Source organism: Mustela nigripes, chromosome 7 (assembly GCF_022355385.1).
Source record: "Mustela nigripes isolate SB6536 chromosome 7, MUSNIG.SB6536, whole genome shotgun sequence".
NCBI classification, from domain to species: Eukaryota; Metazoa; Chordata; class Mammalia; order Carnivora; family Mustelidae; genus Mustela; species Mustela nigripes.
The window spans coordinates 110497740-110516834 of NC_081563.1; the positions used below are offsets into that span (position 1 = coordinate 110497740).

At 47.1% G+C, this 19095-nt stretch overlaps 1 protein-coding gene and 1 long non-coding RNA gene across 5 annotated transcripts in view; both read right to left on the minus strand.

Moving 5' to 3' along the window:
* Positions 1–1987, minus strand: part of LOC132021753 (spermine oxidase) — a 47637-nt gene extending 45650 nt beyond the window's left edge. For 2 of the 4 annotated variants that reach the window (XM_059406600.1, XM_059406599.1), the window contains exon 1: positions 1801–1986. The gene's annotated coding sequence lies outside the window, so the exon portion shown is untranslated. Of the gene's footprint in view, positions 1–1800 lie in introns of all 4 variants that reach the window. The other 2 variants (XM_059406597.1, XM_059406595.1) reach the window with 1 other exon arrangement.
* Positions 1988–5210: 3223 nt separating this feature from the next.
* The window catches only part of LOC132021754 (uncharacterized), a 63538-nt gene continuing 49653 nt past the window's right edge, over positions 5211–19095 (minus strand). Inside the window, exons 3-5 of the long non-coding RNA XR_009405438.1 lie at positions 10703–10898; positions 6327–6440; positions 5211–5482 (exon numbers count right to left, since the gene is read on the minus strand). This is a non-coding gene — a long non-coding RNA (uncharacterized LOC132021754). The remainder of the gene's footprint in view (positions 5483–6326; positions 6441–10702; positions 10899–19095) is intronic.

Consider the following 19095-nt stretch of genomic DNA (forward strand, 5'->3'; position numbering starts at 1 on the left):
TTGGAGAGTGCAGTCAGGGTTTTGTGTCATCCATATGAAGTTTTCATACCTATGAGACATCCAGGACACCCCAAATCAACAGATGGGCAGCGAGATAGAGAAGCTGGAGCCAGTGACAAAATTTGCTACTTAAAATCCTGAGAAGGAAACTGATGTACACTTAAGATCAGTGTGTTTGTAAACTACTGCTTGATTTTAAAAATCCTAAGAAAGAATGAGAGCTGGGAAGTTAGGTAAATAGTAGGGAGTCAGGACAGAGGAGGGACTGAGGACAAAGCCCTGGGATCTTACAACATTTAGAGCTGAGTGAAGGAGTTGTCCCCAAAGATCCCTAAAGATGGCATAGCCAGGGAAGGAGAAGGAAAACCAGAAGTCAAGAGAGGATATTGATTCTAAAGGAGAAAAGATCAATAAAACCAAGCGGGGGTCAAGGAAGACCTGCTTGTGGGGGTGTGGAAATCCCTGGAAACCTTGACTGGGGCAGTTTCAGTGAAGTGCTAGGACAGAAGCAAAGGAATGTGCTCCAGCAGGTGCAGACAGCTCTTCGGAGAAGTTCTGCTGTGAAGAGAAGTGGAGAAGTAGGTGTGTAAGGGAGGAAAAATGAAGGATGAAGGGGGGAAAAAAAGGGAGGGGCTATAACTGTGGGAAGGAGGGTGTCAAGAAGTGTTCTTACCCAGGAAAAAAGAAGACACTTCTAACACTGGAGAGAGGGGAAGTAATCCAGGAGTGAGGGACAAGGAGCAGACCACCTTGGAGCCCAAGTGGCAGACTGGGTCTGTGGAAGGAACTGAGATGCTTCCTCCCCACCTCACAAGAAGGAAGGGGGGCAGAAGTGCCAGATTACAAACACAGGGCCTTCCCCGCACACACTTTCAGTCGCATGCCTACCTAACCTTCTATTCATGTCCACTCCAACGACCCCTGGAGCACCTGCTGAACATCAGGCTGCGCGTCCCACAGACGGCAGGGCATGTGTCACCACCAGCAGGTTCGACAAACTACCTGTGGGTACATCTCACCATTGGTGCCTGCCACTGCACTTACCTCATCGGGGCTGTGCCTCTTCCTAGTGCTAGCTCTGAGGGGGTACACGCGCCCCTCACCTCCCCTACCAGAGCCCCAGCCCCCAGCCCCAAGGCAGCCGCCTCTCTCAGCCCCTCCCCCCAAAGTGAGCGCTCAGTACAGCCTACCCCTTTTCCAAGCTGGCTCCCTAGTTGGCCCTTCGGAGAGAGCTGCTCCCCACCCTACCCGCCGCTCCCCCCCCTTAGACCACCCGGACAGCCGGAGGGAGGGCGCCCCGGCCTCTCCCCGTGTCCCGGCCGTCGCCCCGGCATCTTCTCTTCTCTCCCCAGCGCCCACCCCCTGGACCGCCCGAGTCGTCGCGGGGCGCCGGCGCCCGGCTTTGTCTGCGCCCACCGAGCGCGCCCGCGGGGCGCCCGGGACGCTCCCCTGCCGCACGCAGCTCCGGAGGTCCGGCCTGCCCTCCACCGCCGTGCGCTGGCCTGGCCAGCGCAGCCCCCCGCCCGGGGATCACCGCACCCGGCCGGACCACCGCTTCCCCGGACGCGAGCGAGGGGGGCGCGGCGCCCACCGCTCTCCGCGAGACTCCTGCCGGCTGCCGCACACCCCAGCCCTCCCGCCCGAGCGCCGCGCTGGCCGCCGCAGCCCCCGGCCGCCGGAGCCCTCGGGGCCGCTCGGGGCCCCTCGCCTTCCCGTGGCTGCCGCAGCCCCTGCCGGCGCGAACGAAAGCTGGGGGGCTCGGGGCCGAGGGGCCAGGGGCCGGGAGCCGGCGCGCGGTACCTTTCCCTGCTGAGCCGGGGAAGTGAGTCTGCGGTAAGCGGCGCTCCAGCCTCGGCCTCCTCCGCCTCCCCTCCTCCTCCAGCCGCCTGGCTTCCTCCTCCAGCCGCCGCCGGGACCGTAGGGGCCCGAGCCAGCCGCTGCGGCCTGTGTGGAGCCCCGCTCCGCCTCGCGTCCCCGGCCCACCCCGCCGGGTCCGCCCGCGCCCGGCCCCCCCCCCTCCCCCTGCGCTCCGCCTCGGGGCGGGGACGCGCCGAGCTCCTCCCCGGCCGGGCTCGCCGGGGGCGGGGAAGCTGGGGCAGCGGGAGGCAAAGACCCGCCGGCCCCCGCCTCCGAAGCGTCCAACCCCGCGCTCCGCACCTGGGCCCGACACCCCCTTCTCTAGCCGGGCGCCAAACGTCCCCACTCAGGCCCAAAAGAACAGCAGCCAGCCCAGCCCGGCCCGCCCTGTCCTGGGCGTAACTCGGGCCGAGGCTGCCTGCGAGACGACCCGCAGAGCCAGAGCTCGGGCCTCGGTTTACCCGCGGAGTTCAGAACCCTGCTTTTGGAGGGAAGAGGCGTCCATCTCTCCTGCTGGAGCTGCCTTCACTCGCGCAGACCCGACACTGGATCTCGGTTGGAAACAGAGGGCTCGTCCCCAGGGGCTGCCACCAATCTCATTTTCTCCCCCACACCGGTGCCTCCACCGCTCCAGCCGCCTGCCACCACGCCTCTGAGACCTCCGTGCCTCAGTCGCCAACTCTAGACAGCGGGCGTTTGAGGGGTGTGGGGCAGGTGGCAGGGGGCGCTCACACCGCCACGGCCCATCCCTTTGCAGCCCGCGGAGCAGAGCTGGCCTTTCAGAAAACAGCCTTCAGTAGTACCCACTGCCTCATCGTCGATTTAATAAAAACCGAAGCAAATAGGTCGATTTAATAAAAACCGAAGCAAATAGGTGTGAAGGTCACTTTTTATTTTCTTTTAAAAATCGTAGTTATTTGGGGCGCCTGGGTGGCTCAGTGGGTTAAGCCGCTGCCTTCGGCTCAGGTCATGATCTCAGAGTCCTGGGATCGAGTCCCGCATCGGGCTCTCTGCTCAGCAGAGAGCCTGCTTCCCTCTCTCTCTCTCTCTCTCTCTGCCTGCCTCTCCATCTACTTGTGATTTCTCTCTGTCAAATAAATAAATAAAATCTTTTTAAAAAATCGTAGTTATTTGGAAATTACTTATTCCCTATTTGAGATCCTGCAAGCACTGTTCTGATCCCTTGTGCAGTTTTTCCTCTGTGCTCTTTTTTTTTTTTTTTAAGATTTTTATTTATTTGACAGAGATCACAAGTGGGCAGAGAGGCAGGCAGGGAGAAAGAGAGAGAGAGAGAGAGGAGGAAACAGGCTCCCCTCTGAGCAGGGAGCCCAATGCAGGGCTCGATCCCAGGACCCTGGGACCATGACCTGAGCTGAAGGCAGAGGCCTTAACCCACTGAGCCACCCAGGCGCCCCTCTCTGTGCTCTTTTAAGGGGCAAGGTCACTTGGTCTAGTACCATTTCATTCTGTTTAACCCTGTGAGCATCTCCAGGGCCTCCTGGAGCCCATAGAGACCAAGTCCAAGGGGTGGAAGTGTTGGGGGGAAGCCAGGCCCTTGTCCTGAACTGTCTTTCAGGCTGAGGAGGGTGCCTCATCTAACCTAGACCCTACAGGGGACCTGCCAGGCCCCAGTGCAGAGCATAAGTCCACACGGGTGGAGGCCTGGAGAACAGAGGTGTCTCTACAGAAGTGGGGTTTGATGTTCCTGGGCAGGAGGAACCCATGTGAGGATAGGCTTCAAGGCAGGGAGATGGTGAATTTTAGGTGAAGTTTCTTCTCAGCAGAAAAGTCCTGGTCAGTGCCCAGGCTAGTCCCTTCACCTAGAAAACCTTTCCGCTCCCTCCCTACCAATTCCTGTGTCCCCTTAGAGTTAAAGATCAGGTTAAATGTCACACCTTCCTCTGTGAATCCTTCCCTGTTACTGTGGAAGAGGAAGGTTTCTGAGTGGCTCTCAAAATTAACTTCCTGGGTTTAAATTTGGCCTCTATGTGGCCTCCCTGTGCTTCGGTTTCCTCATCTGTGAGATGGAATTAATAAATAATACCTACTCCAAAGAGTCATTGTATTAAATAAAAACATTAATGCGGATTTGACGAATGATGAAAAACTACTCAGATTGGTTTGGTGTAAGCAAGTAGGACATACGTACGCTCGCATGAGAGAAGATGCCCATGGTCTGCCTGATCTGGGTACCAAGAGGCTTTAAAAATACCGTCAAGACTTAGTCTTCCCTTCCCCATCTCTCTTCTCTGTTTCTTGCTGTGGCAAGATGGCTACCAGGGCTTCTAAGTCCACCTTCACAGCTCAAGTCCTCATTTCTTTCAACTGTCCTACCAAAAAGCCAAAGTTACACCAAGTTGGCTCCACCTGGATCACATATCATTGTTTGGGCCTGAATCACATGCCCAGCCCTGGAGTCGGTCCATTCCAAACCACAGGGATGCGGAGTGAGGAAGGGTGATGTCAGGGCACTGTTTACAATTAGAAGGTGAATGGGTCCAGAGCTGTGTGCCAAGCACACAGAGAGTTCACAAAAATATATATATACTTGGCCCTTGTGGAGAGCCCTCGTCATTTCAGGGGTGCCCAGTAGCTTTTGAACATCCTTCTGAGTTTGGGGAATTTTCCATGTCACGAATCCTGTACCTCCTCCTCCAAAGCCAAATTGCTCTTTCCTACTCTCCTGTGCAGCAGGGGTGCTGGCTTCACCGGGACCCTGCAACCAGACGCACCACTGAAGAGTTTTCTGAGGAAGTGAGCAATGTGAGGAAACAGGCGGCACCCAGAATCCACTGGGGAGGACAGTAGCAAGGATGGCACCCGAGGCTTCTCACTGTAGGGACTACTGTGGCAGGGATGCTAGAAGACTTGCCAAAGTTCGTTTCAGTTGCCTTTCGCTGCATAACCAACCACCCTCAAAACTTAGTGGGTTAAAACAATAATTTCTGATTTCTCAACTCTTTGGGTTCACTGGGCTCAGTTAGACAGTTCTTCTGCTGCATGCGCTGTTGGTTAGGGACATCAGCTGGAAGCCTGGCTGGGTCTGGAACAATCCAAATGGTTTCCCTCTCAATGGGACCTCTCCTGTAGAATGGCCTTAAGACATGGTAGGCTGGTTTCTCTCCTGGGGGAGATGAAAGAAGCCAGGCCTCTTATAGACCTCGACCCAGAAGTACCATTTCATTATTTCTACCTCATTCTATTGGCTAAAGAAAGTCACAAAGCCAGCCCAGATTCAAGGGGGTGATAAATGGACTCCACCTCTTGATAGGAAGAGTGCAGTGTTGTATTAGTTTACTAGAACTGCTGCAACAAAGTCCCACAAAGTCCCACAAAGTTGATGGCTTAATCAACAGAAATTCATGCTCATGGTTCTGGAGGATGGAAGTTCAAGATCAAGGTGTCAGCAGGGTTGTTTCCCGATGTCTTCTGGTTTCCGATTTTAGCTGGCAATCTGGTGGTCATTAGCTTATAGATCATCACCCTGAGCTCTGTCCTCACCCCCTCATCTTCACACAAGTTCCCCTCTGTGCCTGTCCCTATTCTGTGTCCAAATTTCACCTCCTTACAAGGGCACCAGTGAATCAGGACTCATCCTAATAGCTTCATTTTTACCAGATTACCTCTGTAAAGACAAGATCTCCAAATAAGGTTATGTTTTGGGGTACTGGGAATTAGAACTCCAATACACCTGATGTATCTATGGGGGAAACATAATTCAACCCATAACAAAAGAGCATACACGAATGGGAGGATTCCTTGGTAGCCATCATAAAGATAATCTACCATGAAGCAGAAACCCCATACCTTACCTTTAAGAATGGATTTCTTGAGTACATGGTTTCGATTAGGGCCTGGAATTTTAAATGCTCCTTACAAATCATTCCACCACCACCAGCAGCCTTGAGTGCAACCTATTTCTCTATCCCCCCACACACCAAGGGGTCTTTGGAGCCTGATTGGTGCAAAGTGGACTGGAGCTAAGAAGTTTCCTCATTGTTTCCTCCCAGAACAATGAGGGGAAGGAGGTCAGGTGTAGGGATCTGACGAACCGTGAGGCCTTGTGCAAGTTTGACAATCTCCCTTTTGTCATCCTTAAAATGGGGGTAATGTTAGGCCCCTGTCACTCAGGGTTGTGGTGAGGATTAAAAAGAATAAAGGATATAAAAATTGATGTCCAAGCCATCAGTTCCCCTCCAGATATCACTGGTTATTAGCATCAGTCTCTGTCACCTCCATACAGCTGATCTAGACTCAGCTTTGTGTTGAAACATTAGTAAAGCATTGATCACAGTCAGACTTCACATGTGTGGAGCACTTTCTAGTTTACCAAGTACTTCCACACCCACCACCACAGGGAGATACCAGAGTAATGAAAAAGAGCTTTAAGAAATGTATCAGTTGTAAGTAATGCTGGCTTCTATAAGAAATAGATCCAAGAATACAGCAGTTCAAACATAATATCTTACCTATGCAATAAAGAGGTATTCCCATTTCTTAATGGCTTTCCTCCACGTTGTGATTCAGGGATCTAGGCTCATTCCAACACGTGCCTCCAGCAACCATTAGGGTCTTGCAGTCACCTGCACAAAGCCAGCAGCAGAAGAGAGCCTTCGCTTGAAAACTGAGATCACTTCTACTCACACACCATTGGCCAAAACCAGTCTCATGGTCATACCTAACTACATGGGAGCCTGGGAATTACACTCAAGATGGGAATCCAGGAAGGGTAGGAAAGTGATTTTTGGTGAACAGCCAGCAGTCCCCACAATGAGGGAGCTTTTTAAAGTTCTGGAATGGATGGGTCATATATCCCCAAGGAAATATCATTCCAGGTTGGAAGATACAGTGGGTTGACCTACTGGCCACAATTCACTTCCTTATGTAGTATTTTGCCTCCATATTCTTGTCACAACTCAGGTGGAGTATATTTTCCCACCCACCAATGTCAGGCTTGAGTAAAATCAAGTAGAAGTGGTAATAGGTCTGTTTGGAGCCTCCACTTGAAGAGTTCCTGCATGGTTCCACCTCCACCTTCATTAGAAACATTCCCCTGCATAGCCACTGCCCTTCAGCCCAGGACTGCAGAATGAACACTCAAGCAGCAGACCAGCACTCAGACTCTCCTAGACCATATCTCGAAGCACCTATCTGATCCAAGCCTAGATCAGCAAATGCCCCAGCCAACTTGTAGACACAGGACCTCAGCAGAGTCATCCCAGGCAACACACATACCCATGAGAAATGAATACTAATTGTTGTATGCCACTGAGGTCTCGTGGTTGTTACACAGCACCGTTGCGACAATAGCCAACTGATAGAGACAAAGAAGAATCTCGCCTACCCAGGCTTTTTGAAAGTTACATCAATTCCAACTGACTGAAGAATGAATTAAACAACAAGAGACTACATGGCTTAAAACCAGACCTACATAACCTTGCAGTACGTGAATACTGCGTCTGAAGTCAAGGCCACACTGTATGCTTCTGCCTGTCCTCTCCACAGATCCTGACCGGCGTCTTTAGGTTTCTCCGCCAGGATAGGAGTCCCTGTTCTTCAGCCAAAAACTTTGGCTACCATACAGTTGTCCCAATGGAACAAGGATGTATCGATGAAAAGACATGAACAGACCCAGGCACAGAATACAAGTTCCATCGGTGTGGGTAAGCCTACAACTGTAGACACCCAGGAGCAGGAGACCGTGCAGTGGGCTCTGATAGACAGACTAGCAGGAGTGGCCCTCAGGTCCCCCTGAAGAAAGCCAGCTGCTGCTGTGACCACCCCCATCAAGCTGAGGTTCCCAACAGGTGTGCTCTAGCAGGTCTTCTCAGATGGCACGCCAAGCCCCTGGAGACCTCGTGAAAATGCAGGTTCTGATTCAGCAGGTCTGGGGTGGGGCTTGAGATTTAGCTGGAACTGCTGCCCCCGGTCCTCAGACCTCACTTTGAGTGTCAGATCTCCAGAGAAATGGTAGGAGTCTCAACACACACTAGGATATCTTGGGAAGCTTTTGAAAGCACTGATGCCCAGGTCCTCCCCCACCCCCACCCCCTACCCCTGAACTGAAAGGCTCTGAAGTAAGGGGTCTGGGGAAAACCTGGGCACCCTAGCCATCCCACTGTGTAGCCACTGCTCTAAAAGCACCCCTCACTGTTCTCAGGGGGCATGTACTGTCTTGCCTCCTCTCCACATTTCTAGAGGCTCCGGCTTTCTGCTTGCCCACTCTTTATCCTACCATGTAAGGGAATCAAATGTTTTTAAAAAGTGATTCCCATGTTGTGAAAGACATCTTGAAAAGGCAGCATAGGGAGGCAAAAAATGGAGTTCTTTAAATTGGACAAATCCCCTTTTGAAAATCTCACTCTCCTGCCCTTCTTTTCCTTACTCACCATTGCCAAGGGCAGACGGTCCCCAGTGTTCCTTCCATCCACTGGAAAGCCGACTGACAGGCTGAGCAGGACCTTAACTAACCCAAAATCCAGCGTGAGTACATGGGAGAGGTTTGCTTTTTAACTAGGATAATTTAATAGCCGTTTTAGAGCAAAACAAGGGTAGAAACAGACAGGTGGGCTTAAACTTTACGTGAATTTTTGAGGTGAAATCCCAGACTTCAGAATATTGCAGAGTTTGCTACTGATGGCCTCTAGGTAGGAGTTGAGGGTGGGGACCAACGTTTGGAGGGCTTAAAAGGGTTGGCAGATTTAGCAAAGAAAAATACAGGGCACTCAGTTCAGTCTGAATCTCAGACAAACAAGGAATCATTTGTTCCCAGAAGCATGGGCCCCAGTCACACGCCCTGAGAGTGAGTGGCACTGCTGAGCCCCCCGCCCTCCCCTAAGCCCAGGTCTGTCTAGTAGGTGTACAGTGTACAGTCAGGCCATGAGGCAGACCCTGGTGAGCTCCAGATGACCTCAGGAATTCCGAGAATCCTCTGGAAGCATCAAAGGGCATCCGCCTAGACTCTTGGCTTATGTGGATTTTGTTTGTTCCTTGGTTTTTTGTTTGACAATCTTTGCGTGCTTGGGCCCTATGCTCAGAGTTTAGAAGTCAGGTCCTGGGCCAGCACCTTGAAAACAGGGGGCATCATTTTCTTAGGCTTGGGTCCTCCAGACCTCGATTTAAATGCCCATCACCACCCCCCTCTGTCTCCCCACAGGTCTGGCCTGACCCCTGCTGCTCTCCCCACTCACACCACAAACCCCAGGAAACCTCGTCAATCTCCAGTCTAACCCTGACCAGTGCCACTGCACTGGATTTGGGGAAACCAAGAAAAACAAACTTAAGTGTGGGTCTCAAGTCACATGAATTAGGAAGGAGGGGCCCAAGCAGGAGAGGGGAGCAGAAGGAATGCGGTAAATGGTGACCCAATCCACAATTCCTTTACCTTCTCTGCTCCTAATTCCTTCATGTAGAAATGGGCATGATAAGTAAGCTGCCTTCTGACATTATTTCTCTCGGCACTGTCCTTCTCGCTTCTAAGACCCCTACACCCCACAAAACCCTTGAGGAACTGTGCTTTGGGCACTCAGTTGCAGTCAGGAGATTGTTCCTGAGCCCTGAGTTTGGGCCAAGCATGCTGGCCATGGAGCTCAGCAGCAGGGGGAGATGACCTTGGCCCAGCTGACTGCCCACAGCATCCCAGACATCGGAGCAGAACAGACCAGGACCTCCTGGTTCTGGTGAAGCCAATTGACCTGGTCATGGTTGAATGTGTGTGCCTGTGTGTGTGTGTGTGTGTGTGTATGTGTCAACATCCTGGTCCCCACCCCACCCTGGGGGGCTGTGGACAGCCTCACTGACCACAACGCACTGTGTCAGCGACAAGTAAACAGGATGGATTGATTGCTGACTCCATAAACAGATAGATGCCAGTCACCATCTAAACAGGAAAGAAAACACAGAACCCGTGGGAAGAGGAGGCTTCACTATTCTCTGTGACATAGGAGAGAAGGGGAAGGAGACAGAGAGAGAGAGACACTGATGGACACAGGGGTGAAGGAGAAGAGTCACAGACCCAGCAACACGGGCACCACCAAACCCACAGTTTGGGGATTGCTGTTTCTATCAGCTGCTTTGTGCCCCCCAAGGTGCCCCTACTTGCCAAGTTCCCCTGCCTTGGACTAGTCACCCCAACTCTGACCTCCCGTCCTCCTCCCATGGAGGCCTCCGCACCCTCCTACAGGCCCTGCTCAGATGGTAGCTTGTCCTAAGACATCCTCAAGGATAAACCATCCCCAGGGCTCCCTCTCTTTTGCACAGAAAAGTTCCAAAGTATGTCTCCAGTCAGATATATTCCAAGAGGCTCATCTTCTCTCTTTTTGGGCCACTACCAAGTCCCACATCGTAGGATGTACGATTTTTCCCATTTTCAAATAGAAACACTGAGCCCTTGGAGCGCTTGGGTGGCTCAGTGGGTTAAGCCTCTGCCTTCGGCTCAGGTCATGATCTCAAGGTCCTGGAATCAAGCCCCGCATCAGGCTCTCTGCTCAGCAGGGAGCCTGCTTCCCCCTCTCTCTCTCTGCCTGCTGCTCTGCCTACTTGTGATCTCTGTCTCTGTCAAATAACAAATAAAATCTTTTAAAAAAAAGAAAAGAAAAGAAACACTGAGCCCTTTATGGATCCATCCAAGGTCACCCCCAAATGAGAAACAAATTTAGCCTCCTGCATCGTAGCCTTTCAGCTCCCACCCTCTTTCCTGGTCCACTTATGGCTGACCTTTCTTGGCCTGCCCCAACCGCCACCGGGTCTCGCTAGTAATGTGTCTTGATGGAAGCCCTGGGGGGGAGGGGGGGTGACTGAGGTAGGGGGTGGCTAGGGCTGCCAACTTCCTGGGAGGAGCACTTACCCACGAAACAGACCATCCTCTGAGTCACTGGGACGACTGGAGATCCTGGAGGTTGGGAGAGGCTGACTCATCCTTGTCTCTATTTCGTCAGGAAAGGAAGAGGCCTCACATATGGGGGAATGGCTGTTGTTTTCCCCACGGAACTGAAAACTGCAATGGAGCCATGTGGAAAGATGGAGCAGGCCCCAAGAAGGTTCTGGAGAGAGAGAGAGAGAGTCCGGGGTCCTTTCAAACCACCGTGGACAGGAAACTCAATATTCAAATATAGACTCCAAAAAAAGTACACTTGAAAGATGTTTGTCTTGTGAAATAATCACCCATTAGAAAGCCCAGAGTTCCTTTAAAGGGCCTTCCAGTCCTGTCAGTCTCCAGGGCTTGCTTCCAGATCCATCAGGGAGCTCACAGCACTAGAAATGTTTGCCCGCCATCACCTCCGAGTGGCAGGTCATCCCCAGGTCCCCTTGGCTCCTTTACGCTAGTTCTGAGCTTCTCAAACTCTCAGAATCACCTGGAGAGCTTGTGACAAACACAGGTGGGTACAAAGGTGGGTAGGGCCCCACCCCCGTGTGTTTGACTCAGTGGGGTTGGGGTGGTTATTTGCATTTGGGGGTGGGTCAGGTCATTTGCATTTTAACAGGTTCCCAGGTGATGCTCCTGCTGCTGGTCCAGGAGTGTGTGAGGCCCACCTGCCTGAGCTCCCTGCCAGGGAAAGTCACTCCACACCTCCTTGTCACTGGTTTCCACTGATGTCTGGACCTCAGGGCTCCACAGGGCACTCTGCCTTGCCGGGTAGATCCATGGCACTTCCTGAGGGAGGGTGTTGCCTTTCCCACCTCTGCCACGACTTGTTCACAAGTTCTCTGTGCCCAGACTTCTAGCAGCCCCGCGTGGGCCCAGCTCAGCTCAGAAAGCTGACCCCATCGCCTTCCCACCACCAAACTTCAGCCCCACCGCCCACTCTCTCACCCATGCTCCTCAAGAATGGAGTGTCTGCTCCCACCTCAGGCCATTCATGCCACCCATGTCCCTCCTCCTTCAGTTCTCTATCCTCTCCTATGCCTTTCCTTACCCCCTCTAATGGGAAGAGTGGATCATTCCCATAAGCATACAAACATTTTCTAGAATCTCTCATCTATTAAAAATGGGGGCTCGGGGTGGTGGGTGAGGGGCACCTGGGTGGCTCAGTGGGCTGAACGTCTAGCTCTTGGTTTCGGGTCTGGTCATGATCTGGATGTCATGAGATCAAGCCCTGTGTCAGGCTCCATACTTAGCAGAGTCAGCTTGAGGTTCTCTCCCTCTCCTTCTGCTCCTTCCCCTAATCTCACTCTCTCTCTCTCTAAAATAAATACAATTTTTTTTTTTTAAACAGGGAGTGAGCTACCCTAGGCCACCTCATCTGCCTCTAACTATCCCCCATCTCCCTAATATTCACAGCAAAATTTCTTCAAAATATTGGGGATAGTTCCCATAGCCACTTTCTCCTTCCTGACCCACTTGAGTCTCTCCCCCTTACTTAGTACTTAATACTTAGTACTTAGTACTCCACTGGAACCCAGCACTCCCACATTACCAGATCCCAGGCCTCACCTCAGTCGGTCTCTCAGAAACCTTTGAGACCACTGACTGCTGCCTCTTACTGGGAAAACCTTTTGCTCATGGCTTCTTTGGCCCCACTTCTTGGAGGGTTGGAGGGCCCTGGTCTCCCCCCCCCCTTTCTCTAGCCTCGTGGTGTCAACATGCTGTCTGCTGAGTCTGTGTCTACAGCTCATGATCAGTCCCTCCCTTGAGCTTGGATTTTATCCAACTACCTTTAGCATCTCAAACCCAACATGCCCAAACAAAACTCTTGTTTTCCCCTACCCTGGTTGGAGGAGAGGGTATATAGCAGAAAATTCATCATCTTTAAGTGTACCATTTGGTGGTTTTAAGTATGTTCCCAGTGTTGTGCAACCATCACCACTATTCATTTCCAGAACTTTTCCATCATTCCAAACTGCAACTCTGTACCCATTAAATAATATTATTTAACATTATTCCCCCACCACACTCAGCCAGTGGTAACCACTATTCTTTCTGTCTCTATGAATTTGACTATGGAATGTACCTCATGTAAATGGAATATTTGTCTTTTGGTGTCTGCCTGCTGACAATTTCTTCCCTCTGTTTCTACCATCCCCCAATGCCCCGAGAAAACTCCCCAACAAATAAATTGGCAGTTGGCCAGCTCTGAGAAGGTTTCTGAGGTGTTCTTTGATTTTTTTTTCAGCGATTTGTTTTGCTGTATAAAATTTTTAAATATATAAAATAAAATAGCTGAAAAAGACGTAAGGCTATGCTCTTAGTTCTCAGATTTATCTTTGTTAACATTTCATGTCAGTTGCTTTGTCATTTTCAAATACAAGAAATAAAGCACTAGAATTCAAATTGTAATCTCCTTTTAACGCCCACCTTCAGAGGCAACAATAGATAAATTAAATATACATCATCTAGCCAATTTTTACAGTGCTCACTTAATCTATATCTCGTCTAGCCTGAGACACCATCCGTTGTAAGATGCACTATTATTTTAAGCCCCACTTAAAAAGAAAAACACTGACAATTAGACTACGATGCAACACTTTCTAATCTTGGATTTTTATTTCTCCTAATCTATTTTTATTTTTTAATTATTCGTCACTTACATATAACACCCATTGCTCATAACAAGTACCCTCCTTAATACCCATTGCCGATATAGCCCATCACCCACCCACCTCCCTCCATCAACCCTCAGTTTGCTCTCTGACCTTAAGAGTCTCTTATAGGGGCACCAGGGTGGCTCAGTTCATTAAGCATTGGACTCTTGAGTTTGGCTCAGTTGTGATCTCAGGGTCGTGGGATTCAGCCCCATGTCAGACCCCGAGCTGAAAGTGGAGTCTGCTAAGATTCTCTCTCTCCCTCTCCCTCTCCCTCTGCCCCTCCCCCACGCCCGCGCCCGCACGCGCTCTCTCTCTCTCTCTAATGGCTTGTTTCCCTCTTTTTTTTTTCCCTTCCTCTATATTCATCTGTTTTGTTTCCTAAATTCCATATACAAGTGAAATCATATAATATTTATCTTTCTCCAACTGACTTATTTCACTTAGCATCATACACTCTAGCTCATCCATATCATTGCAAATGGCAAGATTTCATCTTTTGGATGGCTGAGTAACGTAGATATAGATAGAGATAGAGATAGAGATCACATCTTCTTTATCCATTCATCAGTCAATAGACACTGGGGATCTTTCCATAACATGGCTATTATTGATAAGGCTGCTATAAATTTCAGGGTACATATACGACTTCCAATCTGTATTTTTGTATCCTTTGGGTGAATACCTAGTAGTGCAATTGCTAGATAGTAGGACAGCTCTATTTTTAACTTTTTGAGGAACCTCTATACTATTCTCCAGAGTGGCTGCACCAGTTTGCATTCTCACCAATGGTGTAAGAGAGTTCCTCTTTCTCCACATCCTCACCAACATCTGTTGTTTCCTGTGTTTATTTTTGCCATTCTGACAGGTATGAGGTGGTATCTTATGGTGGTTTTGATTTGTATTTCCCGAGACGTTGAGCATTAGATTTTTATTTAATACTTATTAAAAGGCCTCCTTGAGACCTCTTTAGATGTCTATTTTGTCATACCATATTTCCTGGAATTTAAAATATCATCAATTTTAAGATACAACCTGATTCAGAGACTTTTCAAAACTATCTTGGGGTCAAAGGATTATGGCTTATGATTCTTGTGCATAAATAAGAAGGACATATCAAGGAACATAAAATTGGTTAGGTATTCCTAAATTTTCACATCTAAAGTTCACTCTCCTGCATCACTTCTTAAAAAATTAGTGGAGGGGCGCCTGGGTGGCTCAGGGGGTTAAAGCCTCTGCCTTCAGCTCAGGTCATTATCCCAGGGTCCTGGGATCGAGCCTCACATCGGGCTCTCTGCTCAGCAGGGAGCCTGCTTCCTCCTCTCTATCTGCCTGCCTCTCTGCCTACTTGTGATCTCAGTCTGTCAAATAAATGAGTAAATAAGTTTAAAAAAATAAAAATAAAAAATTAGTGGACTTTTTAACAGTTTTAGATTTAAAGGGAAAATTGAGCAAAACATACAGTTTCCATATACCCTTTCACCCTTCCTCCCAATTTTTCCCAAAATTGTCCCAATTTTGAACATTTTGCATTATTGTGGTACATTTGTTTTCATTGTCTTCAATGTGGTACATTTGTTTTCATTGATGAGCCAATATTGATGCATTACTATTAACTAAATCTATAGTTTACATTAAGATTCACTCCTGGTGTTGTACATTTTATGGTTTGACAAATGTATAATGACACGTATCCACCATTGTGGTATCATACAGAATAACAGTCTCACTGTCCTAAAAATTCCCTATGCTCCAACTTCTTCCCCTCTCTTTCCCCACAAGCTCCTGGAAACCACTGATCTTTTTACTGTCTCTATAGTTTTGCCTTTTTTAGAATGTCATATAGTGGGAATCATACAGCATATAGATCATATTAGTATACAATAGTATAGTATTAAGATTGGCTTCTTTCACTCAACCTAAATGGTTAATTGGTCTTCAAACCATCTCAAAACAAAAAGGGGTGTCAGTGTCTCATCATACCACCAAATCATTATACTCTTTGGTGAGCTTATTCTATTTTTTGGTAAGTTTATTCTTTCTTTCTTTCTTTCTTTCTTTCTTTCTTTCTTTCTTTCTTTCTTTCTAAGTAGGCTCCATACCCAACATGGAGCCTAGTGCAGGGCTTGAACTCATGACCCTGAGATCATGACCGGAGCTGAGATCAAAAGTCTGATGCTTAACTAACTGAGACACATTGGTGCCCCTGTACTTTTTAACAATTTGAAAATTACTTTCCATACTAAAATGCAAATGCCCTGAGATGTTTAGAGGCTGTCTGTTTCATCATATGAATAAGGAGAGAACATTTGAAGAGGAGGAGAGAAAGGTTAGATGTATTCACCTAATCCAGTCCTTCTTGGTAAAGTAGGTGAAAAAGTCATCTGCCAAAAAGGAGAGAGAAGGCTGGGGAAATGGTTCTGGAAATTTGACATAACAACAACGAATGTTTTTGGTGTGTGTTGGGGGTGGGGGATTGCACACAAGTGTGTAATGAGCGTATCTACTTCCATGTCAAAGTAAATGAGATTATCAAATACCCTGAGGATGTCTCAATTTTTTCTTTTGGTTTTTTGTAAGGTATAAAATACATCCAGGAATGCTTACCCTTGTTAGATACAGTTCTGCAAGTTTTGAGACACATGTAAGTTATGTTATTGGCACCACAGTTGATATATAAAACAGTTCTATTACCCCAAAATATTCCCTCATGTCCCTTGATAGTTAATCCCTCCCCCTTCTCCAGCCTCTGAAAACCATTTGTTTGTTTTCTGTCCCCACAATTTTGCCTCTTCTGGAATAAATGGAATCACACAGTATGTAGCTTTTTGAGTCTGGCTTCTTTCATTTAGCCTAATGCATCTGAAATTCATCTATGTTGTGTATATTAGTACTTCATTCCTTTTCATTGCTGAGTAGTATTCCATTATATGGATATACCAGATTTTATTGTTCACTAGTTGAAGGACATATGGGTTATTACTTATTGGGAGACTATGAATAAAACTGTTATAAACATTTGCATATAGATTTATATGTGGACATAAGTTTTTATTTCATTTGCATAAATACTTAGAAGTTGGATCACTGGATCATATGACTATAGCGTCATAACATCTCAATAGTAGTTTTAATCTACTCTTCCACAATGGCTAATGATGTTGAGCATCTTGTCATGTGCTTTTTTATCACCTGTATATCTTCTTTTGTGAAGCATCTGTTCAAATCCTTGCCCGTTTTTTATTGAGTTGTTTGTTTTATCATTGAATTGAGACTTCTCTTTATATTCCACTTTTTGATCAGGAGAAGAGCCTTGAAATGATCCATTCATGTGTTTCCTTTAAGCTGTATTTTTCTCTCATGGCTTCCATCACATATTTCAAAATAAAGGTTGTCATGGTCTTTCTAATGGTACCAAATACACTGGCATTGAAATTACTTTTTCTCAACCTCCTAAAGCATTTGGTAGCAGGGTTTTGTTTTCCACTCAGAAGCTCTTGAGAATTGGGCAAATGGCGGAGCCAGGAAAAGGGAATGTGTCTGGTGTTAGAAAGTGAATATAGTGGAAAAATACATAAACTTGTTTACTTTTCTTTTTCTTTCTTTCTTTCTTTATTTATTTATTTATTTTCTTTCTTTTGCTCTTTGCCTATTTTTGCTTCTCAGCCCTTTCATCTGAGTTCATTTTCCTTCTACCTAAAGCACTTACTGAACAATTGTTAATAAGCTTGGCTGGGGATAAACTCAGAATTTAGACTTTACATTTAATGGAAATGCCTTTATTTCACCTTTCTTAAAAGATGTTTTATCTGGGTATAGAATTACATGGATTTTTTTTCCCCAACACAGTGAAAATACCGTTTCACTTTCTTCTCATTTCCATTACCAGCTAACTAAAATTTATGTCCTTTTCTGCCCTCTTTGGCTGCTTTTTAGATTTTTCTCTGTATCTTTGGCCCTCTGTAGCTAAGTGTAGATTTCTTTTTATGTCAAGTCTAGAATTTATCTTCTTGAATCTGTGGGTTGGTATCTTTCAATTGTTTCAGAAATTTTTCAGCTATTATCTCTTCAAGCATTGCCTCTGTCCTTGTCTCTCTTGCTCTTCAACTTCTGAAACTTTGATTAAATATATATTAGAACTTCTCACTGTGTACTCTCACTTTCTGGACCTCTCTTTGTATTTTCCCTCTTTTTGTCTCTTGACTTATTATCTCACCATTCAAATAAATGCCCAAAACATGTATCAAGAGTAATGTATTGGGGCGCCCAGGTGGCTCAGTCATTAAGCGTCTGCCTTCAGCTCGGGTCATGATCCCAGTGTCCTGGGGTTGAGTCTCACATCAGGCTCTCTGCTCAGTGGGAAGCCTCCTTCTCCTTCTCTCTCTGTTTGTGTTCCCACTCACACTGTGTCTCTCTCTGTCAAATAAATAAATAAAATCTTTTTTAAAAATTACTTTAAAAAAAAAGGGTATTGCACTGGGTAGACTGGTTGCCAATGGCTCCTGAGGTCTATTCTAAATGCCTACTAGGTAATCCTCCATTGGTTCAGCCAGAATCTACCCATTATAGTATGCAGCCACAATAACATCTCTGGGGAAAATACCACTCTTAGAAATTGCTTTATAATTTAAAATCAGGGTGACCCAATTTACTTGGGACAGTCTCTGTTATCCATATCCACACCCCCTCTTTTACTCTCATAAGTATTCTGGTTTGAAAATTAAAATATGAACACCTTATTCCCATTAAATATTATGGCCTCTTTGGGGTTAGTGGCAGCCACATATATCATCAAAGTGATTACATTATTTTGGAAACCTGCGCATATGATATTAATTTCTTTAGTGCTTTTAGAATGGACAGTATGATTTTGAGGTTTTTAAAGAATGTGTGATATTGTCATCATTCCCTACTTGCCTAAAATCACTGTTTCATTTTTCCCTGATTGAATCACATCACTAGAAATTAAACTGCTTCTGTTCAAAATCAGCAAAAAGCTTTGGGGAAACTGATTTTCAGAGCTTCAGCAATAGCTCCCACATGATCCACCCATCACACCAGCCTCTTGTTTTTGAAATGTCTTTTGTTCAATTTGAGGGGTTTGGGATTTTCTCCTGCTTTGAGTTGCATTGCATGGTGAGTGACAGGCAAGCTTTTGGGCCATGACACGGCTTTACCTACTTATGGGTATCTTTATTTTATGTCATAAAGTCCCTCCTTGTTGATTTGTGAGAAAAAATAAAATTACAGAAATTCCTCCAACATCATGTACAGACAGATTTCATTTAATTACACTTCATAGATATTGTGTCTTTTAAAAATTGAAGGTTTGTGACAACCCTCCACTGGACAGGTCTATCAGCACCATTTTCCCAACATTTGCTTACTTCATGTCTCTGTGTCACATTTTGGTAATTCCTGCAATATCTCACTTTTTAATTATCATATGTATAATGTAATACAATATGATATGATATGATATGATCAGTTCTCTTTGATGTTAACTACTGTAACTGTTTAGGAACACCACAAACCATGCCCCACATAAGACAACAAGCTTAATAAATGTTGTGAGTTCTGACTGCTCCACCCACCAGTCATTCCCCTATCTCTCTTCCTCTCCTCAGGCCTCCCTATTCCCTGAAACACAACAATATTGAAAGTAGGCCAATTACTAACTCCGAAATGGCCTCCAAGTGCTCAAATGAAAGGAAGAAT